Below are 25,076 nucleotides of genomic sequence, written 5' to 3'. Positions count from 1 at the left end.
TTTCTATGCAACATTTTTACGTGTTACCCGTTTATCATGTTCATTCAGAGATATTGAGGTATGTATTAATGCCTTATGAACATTCCGTGGCGGATTATGTCCCAAGCACCCGAGTTCGTCTCCTCGAAGCGATTTCGTGGAAAATTAGGACCTAAACTCATGCTTGTCTCCTCGTAGGGATTTCCTGACAAACTTGGTTCCCAGCACAGCATGCATGTCTGCTCGAAGAGATTCCGTGACAAAATAGATCACCAGCACTGCATGCATGTCTCCTTATAGAGTTTGAATGACGAAACAGGACCCCACCTCAAGCTTGTCTCCGTGTACGGATTCCGTGGTAAAATAGGTTCCCAGCACAGCATGCATGTCTCCTCGAAGGGATTCCGTTACAAAATAGGACCCCACCTCATGCTTGTCTCCTCGTAGAGATTCCGTGACAAAATAGGACCCCACCTCATGTTTGTCTCCTCGTAGAGATTCCGTGACAAAACAGGACCCAACCTCATGCTTGTCTCCTCGTAGAGATTCCGTGACAAAACAGGACCCCCACCTCATGCTTGTCTCCTTGTACGGATTCCGTGGTAAAATAGGTTCCCAGCACTGCATGCATGTCTCCTCGAAGGGATTCCGTTACAAAATAGGACCTCACATCATTCTTATATCCCCAAGGGGATTCCCTTTCAATAATAGGTCCTAGCACCGCATACTTGTCACCTCGTAGGGATTGCGTGACAAAACAGGACCCGTCCTCATGCTTGTCCCCTTGTACGGATTCCGTGGTAAAATAGGTTCCCAGCACTGCATGCAGGTCTCCTCGAAGGGATTCCGTGACAAAACAGCACCCCACCTCATGCTTGTCTCCTCGTAGAGATTCCGTGACAAAACAGGACCCAACCTCATGCTTGTCTCCTCGTAGAGATTCCGTGACAAAACAGGACCCCACCTCATGCTTGTCTCCTCGTAGAGATTCCGTGACAAAACAGGACTCCAGCTCATCCTTGTCTCCCTGTACGGATTCCGTGGTAAAATAGGTTCCCAGCACTGCATGCATGTCTCCTCGAAGGGATTCCGTTACAAAATAGGACTCCACCTCATGCTTGTCTCCTCGTAGAGATTCCGTGACAAAACAGGACCTCACATCATTCTTATATGCCCAAGGGGATTCCCTTTCAATAATAGGTCCTAGCACCGCATACTTGTCACCTCGCAGGGATTGCGTGACAAAACAGGACCCCACCTCATGCTTGTCTCCTCGTAGAGATTCCGGGACAAAACAGGACCCCCACCTCATGCTTGTCTCCTCGTAGAGATTCCTTGACAAAACAGGACCCACCTCATGCTTGTCTCCTTGTACGGATTCCGTGGTAAAATAGGTTCCCAGCACTGCATGCATGTCTCCTCAAAGGGATTCAGTTACAAAATAGGACCCCACCTCATGCTTGTCTCCTCGTAGAGATTCCGTGACAAAACAGGACCCCACCTCATGCTTGTCTCCTCGTAGAGATTCCGGGACAAAACAGGACCCCACCTCATGCTTGTCTCCTCGTAGAGATTCCGTGACAATACAGGACCCCACCTCATGTTTGTCTCCTTGTACGGATTCCGTGGTAAAATAGGTTCGCAGCACTGCATGCATGTCTCCTCGAAGGGATTCCGTGACAAAATAGGACCTCACATCATTCTTATATGCCCAAGGGGATTCCCTTTCAATAATAGGTCCTAGCACCGCATACTTGTCACCTCGTAGGGATTGCGTGACAAAACAGGACCCCACCTCATGCTTGTCTCCTCGTAGAGATTCCGGGACAAAACAGGACCCCACCTCATGCTTGTCTCCTCGTAGAGATTCCGGGACAAAACAGGACCCCACCTCATGCTTGTCTCCTTGTACGGATTCCGTGGTAAAATAGGTTCCCAGCACTGCATGAATGTCTCCTCGAAGGGATTCCGTTACAAAATAGGACCCAACCTCATGCTTGTCTCCTCGTAGAGATTCCTTGGTAAAATAGGTTCCCAGCACTGTATGCATTTCTCCTCGAAGGGATTCCGTTACAAAACAGGACCCCACCTCATGCTTGTCTCCTCGTAGAGGTTCCGTGACAAAACAGGACCCCACCTCATGCTTGTCTCCTCGTAGAGATTTCGTGGTAAAATAGGTTCCCAGCACTGCATGCATGTCTCCTCGAAGGGATTCCGTTTCAAAATAGGACCTCACATCATTCTTATATCCCCATGGGGATTCCCTTTCAATAATAGGTCCTAGCACCGCATACTTGTCACCTCGTAGGGATTCCTTGACAAAACAGGACCCCCACCTCATGCTTGTCTCCTTTTACGGATTCCGTGGTAAAATAGGTTCCCAGCACTGCATGCATGTCTCCTCGAAGGGATTCCGTTACAAAATAGGACCCCACCTCATGCTTGTCTCCTCGTAGAGATTCCGTGACAAAACAGGACCCAACCTCATGCTTGTCTCCTCGTAGAGATTCCGGGACAAAACAGGACCCCCACCTCATGCTTGTCTCCTTGTACGGAATCCGTGGTAAAATAGGTTCCCAGCACTGCATGCATGTCTCCTCGAAGGGATTTCGTTACAAAATAGGACCTTACATCGTGCTTGTCTCCTTGTACGGATTCCGTGGTAAAATAGGTTCCCAGCACTGCATGCATGTCTCCTCGAAGGGATTCCGTTACAAAATAGGACCCCACCTCATGCTTGTCTCCTCGTAGAGATTCCGTGACAAAACAGGACCCAACCTCATGCTTGTCTCCTCGTAGAGATTCCGTGACAAAACAGGACCCCACCTCATGCTTGTCTCCTCGTAGAGATTCCGTGACAAAACAGGACTCCAGCTCATCCTTGTCTCCCTGTACGGATTCCGTGGTAAAATAGGTTCCCAGCACTGCATGCATGTCTCCTCGAAGGGATTCCGTTACAAAATAGGACTCCACCTCATGCTTGTCTCCTCGTAGAGATTCCGTGACAAAACAGGACCTCACATCATTCTTATATGCCCAAGGGGATTCCCTTTCAATAATAGGTCCTAGCACCGCATACTTGTCACCTCGCAGGGATTGCGTGACAAAACAGGACCCCACCTCATGCTTGTCTCCTCGTAGAGATTCCGGGACAAAACAGGACCCCCACCTCATGCTTGTCTCCTCGTAGAGATTCCTTGACAAAACAGGACCCACCTCATGCTTGTCTCCTTGTACGGATTCCGTGGTAAAATAGGTTCCCAGCACTGCATGCATGTCTCCTCAAAGGGATTCCGTTACAAAATAGGACCCCAACTCATGCTTGTCTCCTCGTAGAGATTCCGTGACAAAACAGGACCCCACCTCATGCTTGTCTCCTCGTAGAGATTCCGGGACAAAACAGGACCCCACCTCATGCTTGTCTCCTCGTAGAGATTCCGTGACAATACAGGACCCCACCTCATGTTTGTCTCCTTGTACGGATTCCGTGGTAAAATAGGTTCGCAGCACTGCATGCATGTCTCCTCGAATGGATTCCGTGACAAAATAGGACCTCACATCATTCTTATATGCCCAAGGGGATTCCCTTTCAATAATAGGTCCTAGCACCGCATACTTGTCACCTCGTAGGGATTGCGTGACAAAATAGGACCCCACCTCATGCTTGTCTCCTCGTAGAGATTCCGGGACAAAACAGGACCCCACCTCATGCTTGTCTCCTCGTAGAGATTCCGGGACAAAACAGGACCCCACCTCATGCTTGTCTCCTTGTACGGATTCCGTGGTAAAATAGGTTCCCAGCACTGCATGAATGTCTCCTCGAAGGGATTCCGTTACAAAATAGGACCCAACCTCATGCTTGTCTCCTCGTAGAGATTCCTTGGTAAAATAGGTTCCCAGCACTGTATGCATGTCTCCTCGAAGGGATTCCGTTACAAAACAGGACCCCACCTCATGCTTGTCTCCTCGTAGAGGTTCCGTGACAAAACAGGACCCCACCTCATGTTTGTCTCCTCGTAGAGATTTCGTGGTAAAATAGGTTCCCAGCACTGCATGCATGTCTCCTCGAAGGGATTCCGTTTCAAAATAGGACCTCACATCATTCTTATATCCCCATGGGGATTCCCTTTCAATAATAGGTCCTAGCACCGCATACTTGTCACCTCGTAGGGATTCCTTGACAAAACAGGACCCCCACCTCATGCTTGTCTCCTTTTACGGATTCCGTGGTAAAATAGGTTCCCAGCACTGCATGCATGTCTCCTCGAAGGGATTCCGTTACAAAATAGGACCCCACCTCATGCTTGTCTCCTCGTAGAGATTCCGTGACAAAACAGGACCCAACCTCATGCTTGTCTCCTCGTAGAGATTCCGTGACAAAACAGGACCCCACCTCATGCTTGTCTCCTTGTACGGAATCCGTGGTAAAATAGGTTCCCAGCACTGCATGCATGTCTCCTCGAAGGGATTTCGTTACAAAATAGGACCTTACATCGTGCTTGCCCCCTTTACGGATTCCGTGGCAAAATAGGTTCCCAGCACAGCATGCATGTCTCCTCGTAGAGATTCCCGGACAAATTAGTACCCCACCTCATGCTTGTTTCCTTGTACGGATTCCGTGGCAAAATAGGTCCCCAGCGCCGCATTCGTGTCTCTCGGATGGATACCGTGGCCAAATATGTCCCCAGTACCGCATTCTTGTATCCAGTGTGATTCCGTGGCAGAATAGGTCCACAGCACCACATTCTTGTCTACAGGATGGAAACCGTGGCCAAAATTGTCCTCAGCATGTTTGTATCGTGTGGGATTCCGTGGCCTCCGCCTCTGTGGTTTGGTGGATTGAGCGTCTGCGGAGAGCGCAAGGTTGGATAATTTTACCTGACGCCAAATAAACCCCACTTTACCTCACCTCACCTACTTTTTACTTGCCTAAATTGACGAGAACAAAAGACAGACGTCCAATCAAATAAATATGTGCTTAGTTAGATATAGGAGCAGCAGTGGCGGTGACGTCACTTCCGAAACGAAATGGAACGGAGATTCCATACTCTAGACTATTGAGGATGCTGGAAATGGTATTTGTCGTTTCCATTTTGTTTCGTTCCTTCGTTATTGACTCTAATAGCTATAGTATAATATTATTGTAGACTATATCCGTGTATGTGCACATAGCTCTATATCGTTAATACTTTATCCATTAATAATGTATGGAAAACAAAGTGAGCACCGTTGACCCGGTTGTTTAAGTACATTGAAGGAATCCCGTAACTAACAGGATCTGCTACTCGCGGGTTCGAACCCCAGATTTGCCTCAGTTGCTCAGAGGAAGAGCAACAGCGGTTGTTTTGTTCGACTGCAGTATGTTGCTAAATGCCGTACGCTGAGCAACAGGTACAGTTTTTACTCGACAAAAGCTGGAGAATTTCATTTTCAGAAAATCAATTGAACATTTTCTTTCGTTAAACCAAAGGAAGACGCTTCTGTATAATATTTTCTGGAATAGATTATTGTTTGTCCCCACCTCCTTATACCAGATGGCCGGTTTTTAACTACAATCGATTGAAGCAAGTTCAACGTTGTCATCGTGAATTGATGGGGGTTATGAAAGAATACTGCATTAGTGAAACAGACATCAATATACGGAAATGGTCACAGCGATCTATAGCTTTGTCAGCATAGATATTACAGTATACAGGTGAGAGCCTTAGTGCCTGGTGGATTGTCCCGCAGCTGAGCTCCTCTAACTAGGGTGTTAGTAAAATATAAATAAAGAAATAATAGACGAATTGGTAAAAGATCAGTTTTGTTATTTATCAGATGTATATAGTCAACGAGAGACAATCTAAAATGGATGGACTCCAGTTGTCACAAGCAAAGATCACTGACGAATAAACAATGAACGATGTGCAATCGCGTTAACTATGGACGCGAAAAACAGCTATTCCATAAGATGAATGAATGAATGAAATCTATATTTCCTCCAGAATAAAAATCCGATGATTTGCAATATCTCTGAGATTCTCAGAGCCAATGAGTGAGTGAGTGAGTGAGTTGGGTTTAACGCCGCTTTTAACAGCATTCCAGTTATATCACAGCGTGTCAGCTGAATGTGGGAGGAAAGCCCAAAGTGATGCAGGTCTCAGACGTTTACCACTTCGGTAAAACCCACGAGCACAGGTATGGTGCTGACAAACTTAGAAACATAATCGGGGCGAACCGGGATTAGAACCCACAACCATAGGTTTCTGGCGTGCCCAAGGGACGCAACCCGGGACAGCAAATCGCGTCGCCTTAGACGACTTGGCCACCCGTGGCCCTATTTACATCGGCCTTGAATGAATATCTGAATAGTATTTGACCACGTATACCGCTTAGCAGCTCACAGACACAGTAGCTAGTAGAGAGAGCCAATCGGTGCCATATTGTAGCTACGGTGGCCCATAAGGGACATGGAGTCTGTTTTTCAATATTTTGATATTTCACTTACTTTTATCATAACCTTTTGCAAATTAACACGATTTGTCATACACATATGTGATAAATCATGCATAAAGAAGATATTGAATCGCTGACATTTTCATTTTACTTTTTGACCTTTTCGTTTTGGACATTTCAATTTTAGTTTTTGACATTTTCGCTTCACATTTTAGCGATTCCATAGCTACATGAAGGTATATTTTCCATGTTTTCGGTTGTTTTTATACATGATTTATCACATATTTGTATGACAAATTGTGTTAATTTGCAAAAGGTTATGATAAAAGTAAGTGAAATATCAAAATATTGAAAAGCAGAATCCATGTCCCTTATGGGGCACCGTATGTAGCACATACAACAGGGTGGAGATCACAACTATTCAATCCTAAAGAATTGAGTGTGCTTACTGTGCGTCTTGCGTTTCGGCAACATCGCACTATCATATTTGTACATGTCAGTTCAGTGTTAAAATGACACCCCCCATATGTTACTCTATCTAATGTTCCATTAGGAACACTACCAAGATGAAATGGGAAGGTATCATGTTGGGAATTCAATCTACTGAATATAACGATTTGGCTATTAGTTGCATTGTAAGTAAATCTCCAGTCATATACAAACTGTGTAACAGTGTTAAGAGCGATTTGCGGGTATTGCGTTGACTAATATAGTCTCACCAGGGAGCATAACTGAAATGTAGTCCATATACAAATATACCACAGTCCTTTCCTCTTAGTTCATAAGCCAGATCATTAATATAAACAGAAAGAGTCACGAATAAAGTATGGGTCCTTGCCTGACACCCTGCTCAACATGAAAAGTATGTGATGTTTCACCACAGTAGTTGACATACATGTATGCACTACAACTGTTGTTGTAACTTTGATAGAGAAGAGCCGTTTCTTCCTCTGAATGCCTACGTTATACAGGTTTTTTTACAAACAGACCAGCATGGCTAATACTATCAAAGTCCTTTTCATTGTCCAGGAAGGCTGAATAGACAAACATTACGGCACCATGCTTTTTTCGAAATCCGATATGTACGTGGTATTTTAATGAAATACTTCAAATAAATGATAAATACATAGAGATTATGACAATACACACCGAACAGGAAACTGCTATCAAATGGTTCAAGGAAAGTTGTGAAAAAGTTTTTGAGGAAGTAAATACCACATCGGTGTACAGAGCTTACTAAAACTAGTTCCTGCTTGTTGAACTCATTTGCATGTTTATCGGATCGTGATACCACGAATTGGTTTATTGCCTGTATAACACTATCCATTATGTGATCGTAGTGCTTATTGATCCCTATCACGATAATAACATTGATTACACATCCCACTAATCAGAAACTTAGAATAATAAGAATAATAATAAGAAGAAGAACAACAACAAGAAGTTTACGAATGGAGACTGGTAAACAAGCCGAACAAACCAGTTCAGTATCTTCTTCCTCCTCATAATCAAGTCTTTGTCCTATGTGGGCAATGAGTAACTGCTTTTTCCGATACTTGTTGATCGTTAGATGGCGTCGATCATGATATTTCTCATAAGTATCTCCATCTGGTTTTGACTTCGAGCATATATTGTGCCGTTCCTGTATACATTCACTTATAAACTTTCGTAAACTTTTGTTCAATGTTGTGTTGATTAAGTTTAGAAATGGTAGTGGCTGCTTCTACCAGTCCGGAGTAATGCCGATTTTATAGTGCTAGACCACTGAGATACCATGTTAACATGAATACCCCTCCCAGACACGACTCCGAGCCGAACAGTCCTTGTTTTAGCCCCTTAATGCCGAGAGTCAGGCAGGGTAACAACAAGTATTATCTTTTAACGTCTTTTGATATGACGCGGCCGGGGATTGAACCACCTACATGTACCTTCCGCTCTCCGGGCGGACTCTCTACCACTAGAATGCGGTGGCGGTCGGTATGGATGTCGATGTTTCGTTGAGTAACAGTAAACGGTATCAACCTAACGGTAGTTTACATAGTGTAGTACTGCAGGCGTGTCTCCCTGTAGAAGAAAGTGGCAAAATATGTCCCCAGTACTGCATGCTTGTATCACTGTGGGAAGCCGTGGCAAAATATGTCCCCAGTACTGCATGCTTCCCCTGTAGAAGAAAGTGGCAAAATATGTCACCAGTAGTGCATGCTTGTATCACTTTTGGAAGCCGTGGCAAAATATGTCCCGAGGACTGCAGGCGTGTCTCCCTGTAGAAATGAGTGGCAAAATATGTCCCCAGTACTGCATGCTTGTATCACTGTGGGAACCCGTGGCAAAATATGTCCCCAGTACTGCATGCTTGTCTCCCTGTAGAAGTAAATGGCAAAATATGTTACCAGTACTGTATGCTTGTCTCACTGTGGGAGGCCGTGGCAAAATGTGTCACCAGTAGTGCATGCTTGTATCACTTTTGGAAGCCGTGGCAAAATATGTCCCGAGGACTGCAGGCGTGTCTCCCTGTAGAAGTGAGTGGCAAAATATGTCCTCAGTACTGCATGCTTATCTCACTGTGGGAACCCGTGGCAAAATATGTCCCCAGTACTGCATGCTTGTCTCCCTGTAGAAGTAAGTGGCAAAATATGTTACCAGTACTGCATGCTTGTCTCACTGTGGGAGACCGTGGCAAAATATGTCACCAGTAGTGCATGCTTGTATCACTGTGGGAAGCCGTGGCAAAATATGTTACCAGTACTGCATGCTTGTATCACTGTGGGAACCCGTGGCAAAATATGTCCCCATTAATGCAGGCGTGTCTCCCTGTAGAAGTAAGTGGCAAAATATGTCCCCAGTACTGCATGCTTGTCTCAATGTGGGAAGCCGTGGCAAAATATGTCCCCAGTACTGCATGCTTGTCTCCCTGTAGAGGAAAGTGGCAAAATATGTCCCCAGTGCTGCATGCTTGTCTCCCTGTAGGAGACCGTGGCAAAATATGTCCCCAGTACTGCATGCTTGTCTCCAGGTAGAAGTAAGTGGCAAAATATGTCACCAGTACTTCATGCTTGTCTCCCTGTAGAAGAAAGTAGCAAAATATGTTACCAGTACTGCATGCTTGTCTCCCTGAAGAAGTAAGTGGCAAAATGTTTCTCAAGTAGTGCATGCTTGTCTCCCTGTAGAAGTAAGTGGCAAAATGTTTCCCAAGTAGTGCATGCTTGTCTCCCTGTCGGAGTCATTTGTGGTTATGCGGACGTCATAAAAACTCAACCTGCGAAGATCCGGGGTAGAATAAGTCTTCAGCAAACCATGCTTGCCGTAAAAGGCGACTATGCTTGTCGTAAGAGGCGACTAACGGGGTCGGGTGGTCAGGCTCGCTGACTTGGTTGATGCATGTCATTGTATCCCAATTGCGTGGATGGATGCTCATGATGTCAATCACTGGACTATCTGGTCCAGACTCGATTATTTACAGACCGCCGTCATATAGCTGGAATATTGCTGAGTGCGGCGTTAAACAACAAACAAACAAACAAGCAAGCAAACCACAGAACCTCATGTGCCATAAGCATCTTTGACATAATTTTAAGATACAATACCATACAATCTCACTCCAAAATGGCGAAAAATTTCTTTCCAATTCTATGATATGAGACCGAGTTCTTTCACATAAAAGATTAGGCAATTCCGAAAACTTACACGGTGTGTATTCAACTCAGAAAAAAAGATGGATTATCTTTGAAATAAATGAAATAGTATCTACATTTGGGAAACAAGACGATGGAATATTGCTATTTAATTGATTTTATTTCCAAGCATATTAAATAACCACAAGTATATTATAAAGCAAATAAATATTAAGATAAGCACTACGCACAAAATATATTCAATAATGCAGGACGTTGTGTAGACAAATTGCAAAACTTATGTTCGATCCATTTCCATCTTATAAATTGTTAACATTCAGAATCAGAAAGCGACAGTCAGCTTTTTCAGGACGTACATCAATAATAAATAACCCACACCATGTTTGCATACTTAATGAAAATACATAATCTATATGATCTATCTAAATGATCTAAATGACATTGTTGGTGGAATCAGCGCTCACTTTAACAATAGTTCAATTATATTACATGTTTAAAAATTAACATTAAACGTTAAAAAGCATTTGTGATCGATACAACAATGAAAATGTCAGGTTTATAATAAAAGATAACTACATACATAAAAGCGACAAAACCATTTCCATATTCATAAGAAATCTTTGCTTGTAGCATAGTCCAGTGTGTGATTCTGACTATATCATGAGTATGTTTTCACTGTTTTTACTTTTTTTATGCAAACTGTGTGAGTGGCGGATGCTACCACTACAGCAGGATATGTTAACCCTTTTGAGCGAACACTTGGTGATTGAGTGTTGTTTTATGCCACTGTTAGCAGTTTTCCAGCAAAACTAAAACGGGTGACACCAGAATTGGGCTTCACACGTTGCACTTAAGTTGATAATCCAACCTTTGCTTTTAGCTTTAACCACCCGACTACTAGGCTCTCTATGTGACCCCAACGTCATCCAATAGAACGGTAAATTGTTTCACTTACTTGTTTAATTTAAATTATGTGAGTGGCGGATGATATCGGTAGAGCAGGACAAGCTTACTTTTTCGCGAACACATGGTGTCATTGATTTTCAATGATCTATTCACATAATTTAATCGCCCCTATTTTGCCTTTTGTGCTCAAAGAAATCTGCGGATAATCGAGACTGATTATTCCCTGGCTTTGACTTTTATAGTTTATTAATCACTATCAAATAGTGCTGAGACTAGGTAAATATATTCTGCCCAAGCGGTTGCACTCGTCGCAAATTCATGGAAGTCAATTGTTCACCTGATAAAGAAAACAAAACATGGAACATATGGTACAAGTCAATATAGCGAATTACATCGGACATCATTGTGGTCATTGATGCGTCAAGTTTTGAAACGTCGTCCGTAAAAAGACGCTTTCTGAAAGCTTAGTAGAGGGAGCATGTTCTATTATGAAATAGCTGTTATAGCATCAGCATGGTTATCCGACTTTTCAAAGACCGTTATAACGGGACTGTAAACAGACATTAAAAGGAGAACGTCAACAAAGTATTTACAGGTACTTATCATAAAGTGTCTTCCAGTTTTTATCCTATGACAATTAAAAGTTAAAGAATTTTCAAAAAGCTAAAATTTTAGAGTGTTACACTATGTTCATATTTCTTCAGCTTTTGACAAGTTTTAATATTCACAGTACTATTTTATTTTCTTATTTGCTTTTGACTCCAATTCATAATATTCCGGGTAAGCATTAGATCACATCACACTGTTGCTTGCCGTAAGAGGCGAGAAATTTGGATAAAGTGGCTAGGTATTACCCTTAATATCTATCATTCTTATATCTGGAACATATTACATTAAGGACATACAACATGCCATCACAGATAATTCGTTATATCGTAAAGATTAAGATTTACTCTTGTCTTACATGCGTGTAGGTACATCAGTTGCCTTCAAAGCATAAAGTAGCGAGAAAGCATTCGTTGCAAAAAAAAGTGTCAGGTTAAATAGATAAATCACTCATCTCCGGGTTTTTCGGAGGAGGATTCTTCCTTTCAAGTTCAGCTCGAATTTCTGCGACGACCTCCCTCTTATTCTTATATCGATCCGCAGCGACACTGGGCAATTGTTCATTATACCTTTCGTAGATGCTCTTCTCTGGTCTTGCCATATAGCATATCTCACACCGTTGTTCTATACACTCCTTTGTGAATTTTTCGTACTTATCTAAGTTGTCTTGGACCTCAGTAGTATCAAGGAAGTAACGGATGTTCAACTCTAGTTTCTGCCATTTTGCACCTGTCTCGTTGAAGAGCTTCTGCTTCTCCTCAAACGTCTCATGAAGAAGCATGCTGCCAGCTTTGAAGGTGCCGCTTGAGCCAGTGATCATCCCTATGGTTATCTTAGATATCAAAGGGATCTTTTCCTTCGGTATAGGGATGGCCAGGGATAAGCCCCCTGCAGCCACGCCCATTATTCCACTAGCTGCTATGAGCATCCAGAACGCCATGTTACTGTATTTGTCTGACTGGTCATACATCATATAAGACCCTATCATGCTGCGAATTCGTAGATCCATTAACAAATCTCTACATGCTTTAATGACCTTCGTTGAACATTGAGCTTCAGCTTGAGCTTCAGCTTGAGTCTCAGCTGCCCTTTGAGCTTGACCTCTGGTGGTTGACATTTCGTTGGAGATAGGAAGTCTCTGTAAAGGAAATTTAAAATATCAAATTTTATTTATAACTCACCTCATCAAATTCCAACGTCAGTGAGAAAGTAAATCTTCAACTTTGCATTCAAATACTGTATTATGTATTTCATTCTAATTATTTCACTTAAAATAAAACTTGTCTACACTATCTAAAGTTGTAAGATTTGTGCCTTGTGTTTACCTCTGTATAATGAAGGTAATAGAACTGCTTGATTGGCGTACAGTGTAACCCCGTCAATCAGGAACCCGTTTATTCGGAAACTGCGGTTTTTGGATGATCACTGCTAGGAGCGTTTAAATATTATGAAAGGATATTACTACATACCCAAGATTCATTATTCCGGAAATGTGTAATTAGTCCGGACGAATTAACCGGGAACGTAAAATCCGGATTAACAAGGTTTCACTGTTCATCATAAATTGTGATGGATGTAACAATTTAATAGGTATACATTATAACATTATGGATAGTTTTATCAACTCTTTATGCTTCGGGATAATAAGGGGGCACGGGTGGCAGAGTTGCGTCCCTTGGGCTCGCCAGAAACCTATGATTGTTGCTTCGAATCCCGGGTCGCCCAGATTATGTTGTCAGCACCATACCAGTTCTCTTGGGTTTCACTTAAGTGGTAAACGTCTGAAGCCTGCATTCACTTCGGGCTTTCTGCCACATTAATTGGATACGCCGTGTTGTAATTGGAATACTCTTCAAAGCGGCGTGTAACACTACAGCTTTCATGTCACACAAGATAAGCGCAAACACAGATCGAATTAACAAGAGGACAATATATTGATGTCCATAAAAATCATGACAGTGTCCACACATGTCCTCTCTCAACGTCATCTCAGACTGAAAGGAGCAAGGGGCAATTGTCAGTTCACAAGTCAGTATCGGGTATGACCACCATCAGCATTGACAGCGGCGGTACTATTCCTGTTTGGCACCGTTTCCGGACACAAATGCAGTGACATTTAATCGTAGGCACAATGATAATTTCAGCGATCAATATTTAGGTCTTACTAGCACTACGGTTACCAAAGAGTTCTACATACAAGTGAGTGGGTGAGTGTGGTTTTACGCCGCTTTTAGCAATATTCCAGCAATGTCACGGCAGGGGACACCAGAAATGGGTTTCACACATTGCACCCATGTTGGGCATCGAACCCGCGTCTTCGGCGCGACAGAAATGGGCGTCACACATTGTACCGATGTTGGGAATCGAACCCGGGTCTTCGGCGTGACGAGCAAACACTTTATCCACTAGGCTAACCGACCGCCCTCTACATACAAATGCAGTTAAGTTTTGGATATCTAATCACAGGTACAATGACCATCTCATCCTTCAGCGCTCAATTCTTTCAGGATATACAAACCTATCATACTTAGACGCGGCGACTAGGTAGCTTTATCGTCGCATTTGTAACGTTTACTGGCTTCGAAAGCCGTGGGGATTCCGGGCTAGAAATGGTCCCCAGCAACCTATGCTAGTCGAAACAGGCGACATAAAAGTATGCGTGGCTAGGGCTTGGTGACTTAGGAGATAACACATCGTGTCATCGTACCCCGTGCATGGGACAACCCGTTTCAACATGCATTGAATTCTTGTATAATCCGATGTAACTTGATATAGCATTTAGTGTTAAATCGTGTGAAAATACTATTTAACTCTGTCAATGCCGAACTAAATATATGCTACTGAATAACTTCATTACTGAATAATATCATTACTACTATATATATTATTTGATTGTCAACCAATCTAAACCTGATTATTCTTTCGGGGTATATTGGTGTGGGTTGGCGATGTAGATGAGGGGACGTAAGTAAACGATTGACTCAAGGAAATGTATACCTCCATCCCCTACCAAATACCATGATCAACTGCGATATTGGGAATAAACTCGACATTCGCAAATGCATTTGTCATTTTGCAATGAAGTTGTTAGACGTCCTTAGTAAAGCCTTCAAAAGTTGTTTTTTTTATGATAGACATGTTGAGGACATTTCAAAATTTTACGTATCAGTGACAAAAATGATGTCCGATGTCTGTGGGTTTTTTTAGGTTGACTTGCCTTTGCGTGTGTTTGTGACTGGTGCCACTGATGGGGCAGGATACGCCCACCTTTTTCGCGAACACCTGGTATCATCACTATTTGATAGTGATTCATAACACATACTCATGATATAGTCAGAATCGTACAATCCATCTCTATTGAATATGGAAAAGGTTTTGTCGCCGATTATGAAGAAGTAAACAAACCTTACATGATCATGGAGACTCATTAATCCTTATTTGAGTTCACTCACTAATTATATCCACTGTGTGAGCTATTGACATTCCCCTGTGCTTAATAATAACCTTCAATACCTTGCAGTGTGGTTGCAAAGTGAGGTTACTATATATATGTAACATATTTTCATAACAAGATACGATAATACGGTCTTCATTTGGACGGTAATGTCCTTATTAACAGGGTCCTGAGATCTAGATTTTAGTTCTTATCTAATCACGTTATCATCATGATAAATCATTGACACTGTTGCCGTTTTCCTTGAGATATTTGCGAATTTCCTTTCATAAATTCAGGATTTGATTTGTAATAGTGTCTCGGATGAAATGAATTTAGGTCCTAGTTTGAGCTCCAATGCTTGTTGTTAGACTAAAAGTTGATCGGGTGGTCACAATGGCTATTCACTGGGAGAATATTAACTGAATGGACGCAGAACGTCTGACTGATTCAACTCTGACGTGTGACCAGCCTGTGGATCGGGTGGCCGTAGGTTGAAATCACAGTTTCGCCCCGATTATGTATCTAGGTTTGCCCCTACTATTAAAACGTTTTGTTCTGAAGGTTCTCCATTCAGTTAGTCTGCCATGAGCTATTCCTGTTTGTCACCAAAGCAACGACCCACGATTACCAGAAAGTTTTACATACAGTGCACGTTGCTGAATGCGGAGTTAAACAAAACACAGAAACACAGAGTCACACACACAAGGATACACACACATACCCTAACTGACAGAAATACACACAGACATACATGGACACACACCGACAGACAGACACACACACACATACCCTTCACTGACAGAAATACACACAGACATACATGGACACACACCGACAGACACACACACACACATACCCTACACTGACAGAAATACACACAGACATACATGGACACACACCGACAGACAGACAGACACACACACATACCCTACACTGACAGAAATACACACAGACACACATGGACACACACCGACAGACAGACACACACACACACATACCCTACACTGACAGAAATACACACAGACACACATGGACACACACCGACAGACAGACACACACACACACATACCCTACACTGACAGAAATACACACAGACATACATGGACACACACCGACAGACAGACACACACACACATACCCTTCACTGACAGAAATACACACAGACATACATGGACACACACCGACAGACACACACACACACATACCCTACACTGACAGAAATACACACAGACATACATGGACACACACCGACAGACAGACAGACACACACACATACCCTACACTGACAGAAATACACACAGACACACATGGACACACACCGACAGACAGACACACACACACACATACCCTACACTGACAGAAATACACACAGACACACATGGACACACACCGACAGACAGACACACACACACACATACCCTACACTGACAGAAATACACACAGACATACATGGACACACACCGACAGACACACACACACACATACCCTACACTGACAGAAATACACACAGACATACATGGACACACACCGACAGACAGACAGACACACACACATACCCTACACTGACAGAAATACACACAGACACACATGGACACACACCGACAGACAGACACACACACACACATACCCTACACTGACAGAAATACACACAGACACACATGGACACACACCGACAGACACACACATGCACACACACACACTGACAGCCACACACAAACACACTCACACACATACACACTGACAGAATCACACGGATACACACACACAAACACTGACACACAGACACACTCATACACACACACACTGACAGAGACACTCACATAAACATTGACAGACACACTCACACACATACACACCGACAGACACACACAGACACTCTGACAGACACACACAGACACTGACAGTCACACACAGATTCTCTGACAGACACACACAGACACTCTGACAGACGCACTCACACACACACACACAGACGGACACTGACAGACGCACTCACACACTGACAGACACACAGAGACACTCTGACAGACACACTCACACACTGACGGACACACACAGACACTCTGACAGACACACTCACACACTGACAGACACACACAGACACTCTGATAGACACACTCACACACTGACAGACACATAGAGACACTCTGACAGACACACTCACACACTGACAGATATACACAGACACTCTGACAGACACACTCACACACTGACAGACACACACATACACACCGACAGACACACACAGACACTCTGACAGACACACACAGACACTCTGACAGACACACTCTATCACAGAGAGACACACACAGACTCTCTGACAGACATACACATACACACCGACAGACACACACAGACACTCTGACAGACACACACAGACACTCTGACAGACACACTCCATCACAGAGACACACACACAGACTCTCTGACAGACACACTCACACACTGACAGTCACACAGACACTCTGACAGACGCACTCACACCCTTACGGACACACACAGACACTCTGACAGACACACTCACAAACTGACAGACACACAGACACTCTGACAGACACACTCACACACTGACAGACACACACAGACACTCTGACAGACACACTCACACACTGACAGTCACACACAGACTCTCTGACAGACACACACAGACACTCTGACAGACGCACTCACACACACACACACAGACGGACACTGACAGACGCACTCACACACTGACAGACACACAGAGACACTCTGACAGACACACTCATACACTGACGGACACACACAGACACTCTGACAGACACACTCACACACTGACAGACACACACAGACACTCTGACAGACACACTCACACACTGACAGACACACACAGACACTCTGACAGACACACTCACACACTGACAGACACACACAGACACTCTGACAGACACACTCAAATCGTAGTTTAGTTACCTCAAATATAGTAATATCATGTACTTTGATATATACACTTTTTGTATCTGACTTACCTACAGGTTTGGGCTACAAAGCTTCTGCTTCGGAAAATTTGTCTGGAGTGCACTGGTGTGCAGATTACATCATTATAACATGTTACGACACGACATGATCTGTTTATAATATACGTTCAGACTTGTCTTAAAGTCATCATATGTTGGGGGTTGGGGGAGTGGGGGTGCGGTGGGAACGGGGGCGGGGTTGGTGACAATGCGTTAACTGACAATTGGGACACGTTACAGCCTGCTTAGACAGGTACACACACTTCATGAGTGCGTGTTAGTTTCTGGTTCTAGGTCTGAAATGTAGGTTTGTAATCAACAGGGGTATACTACATTTTATCGTAGCTATTTACAATGCTATCATTTTACTGCACCTGGCTCTACCAGTGCAACTAAATCTACCTAACACTAACTCCCGCGACAGCCTTTTCGATTTTGTTTCAACGGTTTGACGTGTACTCATTGTATTGTAAGTTTTGACCCCGATAAAACGGATACCGGGCTATTACTGAGAAGAGTATGTACATTAGGAGTGAAGCCCTGTTATTTAAAACCAAGTGATATTCAACGAATCATTGCTGTTGAGAACAGTTCTTTTGCACATGTAAATGCACACATATGTTGACGCCTCAAACAGTAGTCGCTCCGAAGACGGTGCTTCTGGGTTAAAGAGGTTTCACAGAATAAAAAGACACATTTTCCATAAAATGAGATGAAATGGGGTTTAACGACGCGTTCAAGATTATTTCACTTATATAACGACGAGCATGCACGTGTCGGTGCCTGCTTGTAATAGTCCGGACGATTTTATAGTGCTATCCTACTGAGAAGTCATGTTGCAGTTTATCATGAATAAACTCTGACGTGTTACTTACCTGTGTATCAGTTTGTCACAATGACTGTTGATGATAGGATATCAGCAAAATGGATGACCAACGGAAAAGATCAACTCTGACGTGTTACTTACCTGTGTATCAGTTGGTCACAATGACTGTGGATGATAGGATATTAGCAAAATGGATGAACAACGGAGAGGATCAACTCTGACGTGTTACTTACCTGTGTATCAGTTGGTCACAATGACTGTTGATGATAGGATATTAGCAAAATAGATGAACAACGGAGAGGATCAACTCTGACGTGTTACTTACCTGTGTATCAGTTGGTCACAATGACAGTTGATGATAGGATATCAGCAAAATAGATGAACAACGGAGAGGATCAACCCTGACGTGTTACTTACCTGTGTATCGGTTGGTCACAATGACTGTTGATGATAGGATATTAGCAAAATGGATGAACAACGGAGAGGATCAACTCTGACGCGTGACTTACCTGGGTATCGGTTGTTCACTATGACTGTTGACTGGAGGAATATTAACTGAATGGACGAACAAGTGGAGGATCAACTCTGAAGTGTGACATATGTGTATCGGTTGGTCACAATGACAACTGATAATAGGATATCAGCAAAATGGATGAACAACGTGGATGATCACCCACGTGTAGACTTACATCTAGTCTCTGAAATGGTCATATTTTACGGATAAAACAGTTGTTAAATTATAGTAATAAAATATAAGAAAAAGGAGCCCAGAGACTCTCTTCATTTTCAGACTTGCAAAATGTCATAGGCTTGCATGGGCTGTATTGGATATATTATTTCAGGAGCAAACAAATACTAGCTGGAGAAAAGGAAACACGTTGACTATTCCTATATCATAACAAGGTCTATCCTCTGGCTGTGTCTTGTGGGCAATTACACCAACTCCCTTAAGGCTATTGCACTCACAGACCTATGATTTATGAACTCTCTAACAACGTCTATTATCTTCTATAGACAATAAAGCATGATTAGCCCTGTACTTGGTTGCCAGTGCACTTCATTCAGTGGACAACGTTCAGTTTTGTAAAGGAAATAACAGTGTTTATATAGAAATAAATTACAGTAAAGTATAGTTTGTCAAGAATAAATAAGAATTGACCATCGATGGAAGTGCGACGGTCTGTGGCGATCGGATCAGGAGATCTGGTTAGTTTCATAATTGTCAGGTTCTTGTCGAAGAGAGCGATGACTTTCTCTGTTACTTACAAGAAATGGCTTTCGTGGCACTGAAAACTAGGAATAACTATACCGTCGGGTATTTTAGCACACGTAAATACAGTGTTTGTTGATGATAAGGTCTGGTGTATAACATTATTGAAACGTCCACATTTTGAAGGCGATTTATTCCAAACGACCATAAATCGATCGTTTTGTATCGATTCTGTAGTTTCGAGCAAGGATCTGTTATAATGGTGAACGTTTGTGCTTATTATGTTGTCGTAGTTTTTTGTAAGCTGACAATTTGTTCCGTTAGCTGACGTGTGCTTTGTCAGGTGTCAGAGATTCGATCTTCGTGTATTTTGAAGTGTAGGTAGGATTTAATTACCCGCAATCAATTTAATTTAAATGAAAGAATATGTTGATATGTTTATGTCTGTCAAGTTTGTTTTTTTCTTTTGAATATGATGTAAAATGGGTATTCCTCACCTCTGTTGTAGCGCTGTTTGAAATGTGTGTGTGTGTGTGTGTGTGTGTGTGTGTGTGTGTGTGTGTGTGTGTGTGTGTGTCAAAACGATCCCACGTTACACAAATAATACTGACGGTGACCGCTGTTGCTGTTGAAGACTATTTATAATAAGCAATGACCTTAAATACTTTGTAAATCCGTCACTGGAATCCTTTGTTCGCCTGATGTCTTTTTATCTTATAACCTAATTTTTAATGCAATGAAATTGTATGAGTCCCTTTATCAGTAATTGTAATCCTGGATGGTATGTCCTATGGGCCTGTGGCCGCTAACTTGAAATGAAGGTGTTACTAAATAGTGCGGTCCTGTTGAAGTTTACACAAATGACTAAATCAAAGGTCTCCTCAAACAGCAAGGGGCTTGCGTGTGTACGTCTGTAATATGTTTTAGATAAATTGGTGAATTGGTTGAACATATAATTATATGTAATTTTATATAGTCATATAACCAAACTCCATGTATATCGAGACCGCCTACGTGGTTTAATGGTAGAGCGTCCGCCCGGAGAGCGGAAGGTCCGGGGTTCGATCCCCGGCCGCGTCATACCCAAACAAGTTAAAAGATGGTACTTGTTGTTACCCTGTCTGGCGCTCGGCATTAAGGGGCTAAAACAAGGACTGGTCGGCTCGGAGTCAGTATACTGTGTCTGAGTGGGGTATACATGTTAAACTGCGGCATGGTATCTCAGTGTCACTATAAACGGCATCAATCCGGACTAGTACATGTACAAGCAGCCACACACACACACACACATACACGTGCATACACGTCGCTATATAACTGCAATAATCTTGGACGCGACGTTAAACCCCATTTCACCTCACCTCATGTATATCGAAATTCGAAATTGTTGTTAAAGTGTTGTTTGATAAGTAAATATAACTCCATGGTTGTTTCGTGCTGTTATGGGAGTCACTATGGGAGTCACTATGGGAGTCACTATGGGAGTCACTGCAAACACGTTGGCTTTATACGTGAGTCTTGTAGCTTTTCGTCGCTTGTAGCAATGTTCCAGCAATATCATGGCGAAGGATACCAGAAATGGGTTGGCATAATATGTAAAAGTATTGTTCTTTGAATTAAACCAAAGAGCAACGTGTCGAAAGCATCTATCTCATGGTTATCTTAGACATTGTTAGCTCACCAGGTACGACAAGGGGCATCGGTGATAATTGTATTATATCAATCAAGCACCGCAACACAACTAGTTTCGTTAAAGAAAACAGAAGATTAGATTATTGTTTAACAACGACCGATATTACAGCATGTCAGATTTAAATTATCAGATATTAACTGTCAGTTTAAATAAAGAGTTGGGGCACGGGTGGCCCAGTCGTCTGAGGCGCCGCGATTCGCTGTGCAGAGTTGCGTCCCTTGGACACGCCAGAAAAAACCTATGATTGTTGGTTCGAATCCCGGTTCGCCCCGATTTTGTTTCTAGGTTTGTCAGCACCATGCCCGTACTCGTGGGTTTCACAGAAGTGGTAAACGTCTGACACCTGCATCACTTCTACACTTCTAGTGTATCCCCTAGTCTTTCCGTGTTGGCATCAGGCTGATTGTCTTTACCCGGTAGATCTTCCGCGCTTTCCTCGCTGTTGTTTAAGACTATTTTGACTAACCACTGGCTCATATCAATATGGACGAATATCTGTAAGGTCACTGAGCGAAAATTCAACGTTTTCGTCGATGGCATTTATAGGTGATGCAATAGCAAACGCTAGTCATCTACCAAACGCTACACAGAAACAGTGATCGTCTGCAAGTCGCCACTATGACGTCACGTCACGTGATGACAACGGTGCTCATTACCTCTCGGTTGTTTCCGGAATACGAGCATGTTTTAACGTTTTAACGTCTCAAATATTGGCTTTAGACATTTTCCCTTCAAGATATTTGTTCTAATATGCTTTATAAATTATTTAATCCCAAATTTAGTTTTCTCTCTATTTACTATAACTATTGCCGATCTCGGTGAGGTGAGGTGAAATGGGGTTTAGCTACTTCTTCAAGACTATTGCACTTAAACAGAGACGTACATGTTCCTTGTTTTAGCCCCTTAATGCAGAGGACCAGGCAGGGTAACAACAAGTTCCATCTTTTAACGTATCTGGTATGATGTGGTCGGGGATCGAACCCCGGACCTTCCAGCCTCCAGCCTCCAGGCGCACCACCACAAGACGACGGAGGCGGTCTCCGATCTCGGATGCCATACTGACGGCAGTAGTGAGGCCCTGAACAGGTTTCGCTTCATCCGCCGCTCGTGAAAAGATCACTTCAAACTTAACCCCTCGATAAAACAAACAGTATGTCAACCACCAATGGATTCTCTCTATATAAAGAGCAATGTTATCACGTAGTCTGACCAATTGACGTCTCCCGATACAATCCCTTATAATTCCGACTTTCATCAAAAATTGTACATCAATGGAAGTTGACGGAAGCCAACGAAATACATTCTGGTTCAAGGCCACGCATTAGACCTGTGGAACTGATATACGTGGGTGCGAACGACATTGATTAGTGCCATGTTCCACGATCACAGACACGTGATCGACTAGAATTTGCAGCTGTGTCAAACACGGGTCCAGATCAAAGACGGGCAGCGCGGTGTGGACATGATGGACTGTAATCGTGCCTTCAGGGAAGGCTGCGTTTGAGGAACTAAGCTGCTTACGAGCGTACTGACGTTTTACCGCTTATCCAATAAGCGTGAGCAGTATACGTTTTCTGGGGAGAATTGGAAATATGTCATCGAGGAAAATAACTCTCATGCTGCGTGTCTGGTTGTTTGGGTAAAGTGAAACCCCGCTAGTCTGGACACTGTTAGTCCAGAAATTTCGCCTTTAAATATATATATTATGTCGTCGCTTGAGTGTGTAAATGCATTTTGACGTCACAGTTGTTATTATGACATCATCATAAGTATGACGTCATAATATATGTCATTTTCAGTTTCACTGAAGAGCTGTCATGAGACAGCGAAAGAGGTTTGCCTGCCTGAAATATATATATATATATATATATATATATATATATATATATATATCGGTTATTCAGTTATGGCCTGATGAGACTCGTACGTGGTACGAGTTGAAAGCGCTAGCCTATTAAAATTGTGTACAATCTTACTCCACTTATTTAATTATTACTATATATATATATATATGAAAGCTTATGTCAAGATATAGCAACATCAATGAGAATTCCAGCACAGACAACAGTATTGTCATGTTGCATGCCTTCAGGCCTCTCTGCCACATTCCAACCTCTTTCAGTTATTTTCTGTCAGTTCGTTGAATCTTGTTTCCGAAATATATAATATTATATATATATTTCGGAAACAAGAGAGGCCTGAAGGCATGCAACATGACAATACTGTTGTCTGTGCTGGAATCCTCATTGATGTTGCTATATCTGGACATAAGCTTTCAGTCATTGGCTACTTATCAAGAGTCAAAAGCCATTATGCGTTTTGTGCGGATTAAAGTGTCACCGTGCAACAAGGAAATCCAAATATTGTAGAGTATTATTTATTGTATTGTATATTACTTAGTTTTAGTTAAGCTCGTTTTTTTAGCTTTATCTTGATCGTGGGGTACATTAAGTCAACCACAATTGTGTACTGTGTTTATTCTTTCAATTGTATTTAAATTTACTATTATGTTCAATACAAGAAATAAAAGTGTATATGCATTTAGAAATTTGTGTGTGTATATTAAGACATTTGTATATTTTAAAGTTTTGAAACCGATGTTCTAAGGGTTTATAACTCGGTATAGCTGCAGTGTTAATATTCAGGTACTTACCTGCGAATTATTTTTACGTTAACTCAAGATGATGTAACTACACCTGAGATGATGTAGCCGTATCTACTTCCGATGACGTTCGGCCCTTGAAGTTCCGGGGTAGAATAGGTCTTCAGCAACCCATGCTTGCCATAAAAGGCGACTATGCTTGTCGTAAGAGGCGACTAACGGGATCGGGTGGTCAGGCTTGCTTGGTTGATGCATGTCATCGTATCCCAATTGCGTGGATTGATGTTCATGTTGTTAATCACTGGATTGTCTGGTCCAGACTCGTTTATTTGCAGACCGCCGTCATATAGCTTGAATATTGCTGAATGCGGCGTTAAACAACAAACAAACAAACAAACATCAGATTACGTTCAGGTTCCAGTTTCACGAAGAGATCTAAGCTTTAAGACGATCATATCATATCATATCATATCAAATCTTCCATACATTTGTGTAATTTTGTTGCAAGATCAACCGGCAAAACAACGGGGTTGCTGGGGTCATTGAGTGTGAATAAGCTTCTCTCAATAATCTATCATCTCCTAACACAATGTCGTTGAATAATCCAAACGATGTTGAGAGCTATTATCCATGTACCATCCTGAGGATCTGGTGTTGCCATGATGATGATATGGTATCCATGTTTGTAGATGTTACCAGACGATGTTACCAGGCCCGCTCGAAATGATGTTACGGCACTGTCCGTGGTGGTGTTACGGTACTGAGTGTACGAG

The 25,076-nt window shown here is 42.6% G+C and overlaps 1 protein-coding gene across 1 annotated transcript in view; it reads right to left on the bottom strand.

The window, feature by feature from the left end:
• Positions 1-18,050, bottom strand: part of LOC124111912 — an 82,941-nt gene extending 64,891 nt beyond the window's left edge. The window contains exon 1 of the mRNA XM_048393551.1: positions 17,985-18,050. The gene's annotated coding sequence lies outside the window, so the exon portion shown is untranslated. The remainder of the gene's footprint in view (positions 1-17,984) is intronic.
• Between the last annotated feature and the right edge of the window lie 7,026 nt (positions 18,051-25,076).

Source organism: Haliotis rufescens, unplaced genomic scaffold (genome assembly GCF_023055435.1).
Source record: "Haliotis rufescens isolate VD_foot unplaced genomic scaffold, xgHalRufe1.0.p SCAF_12, whole genome shotgun sequence".
In the NCBI taxonomy this organism is placed as follows: domain Eukaryota; kingdom Metazoa; phylum Mollusca; class Gastropoda; order Lepetellida; family Haliotidae; genus Haliotis; species Haliotis rufescens.
The sequence above is the reverse complement of the archived record's forward strand: the minus strand, read 5'-3'. Positions and strand labels throughout refer to the sequence as shown.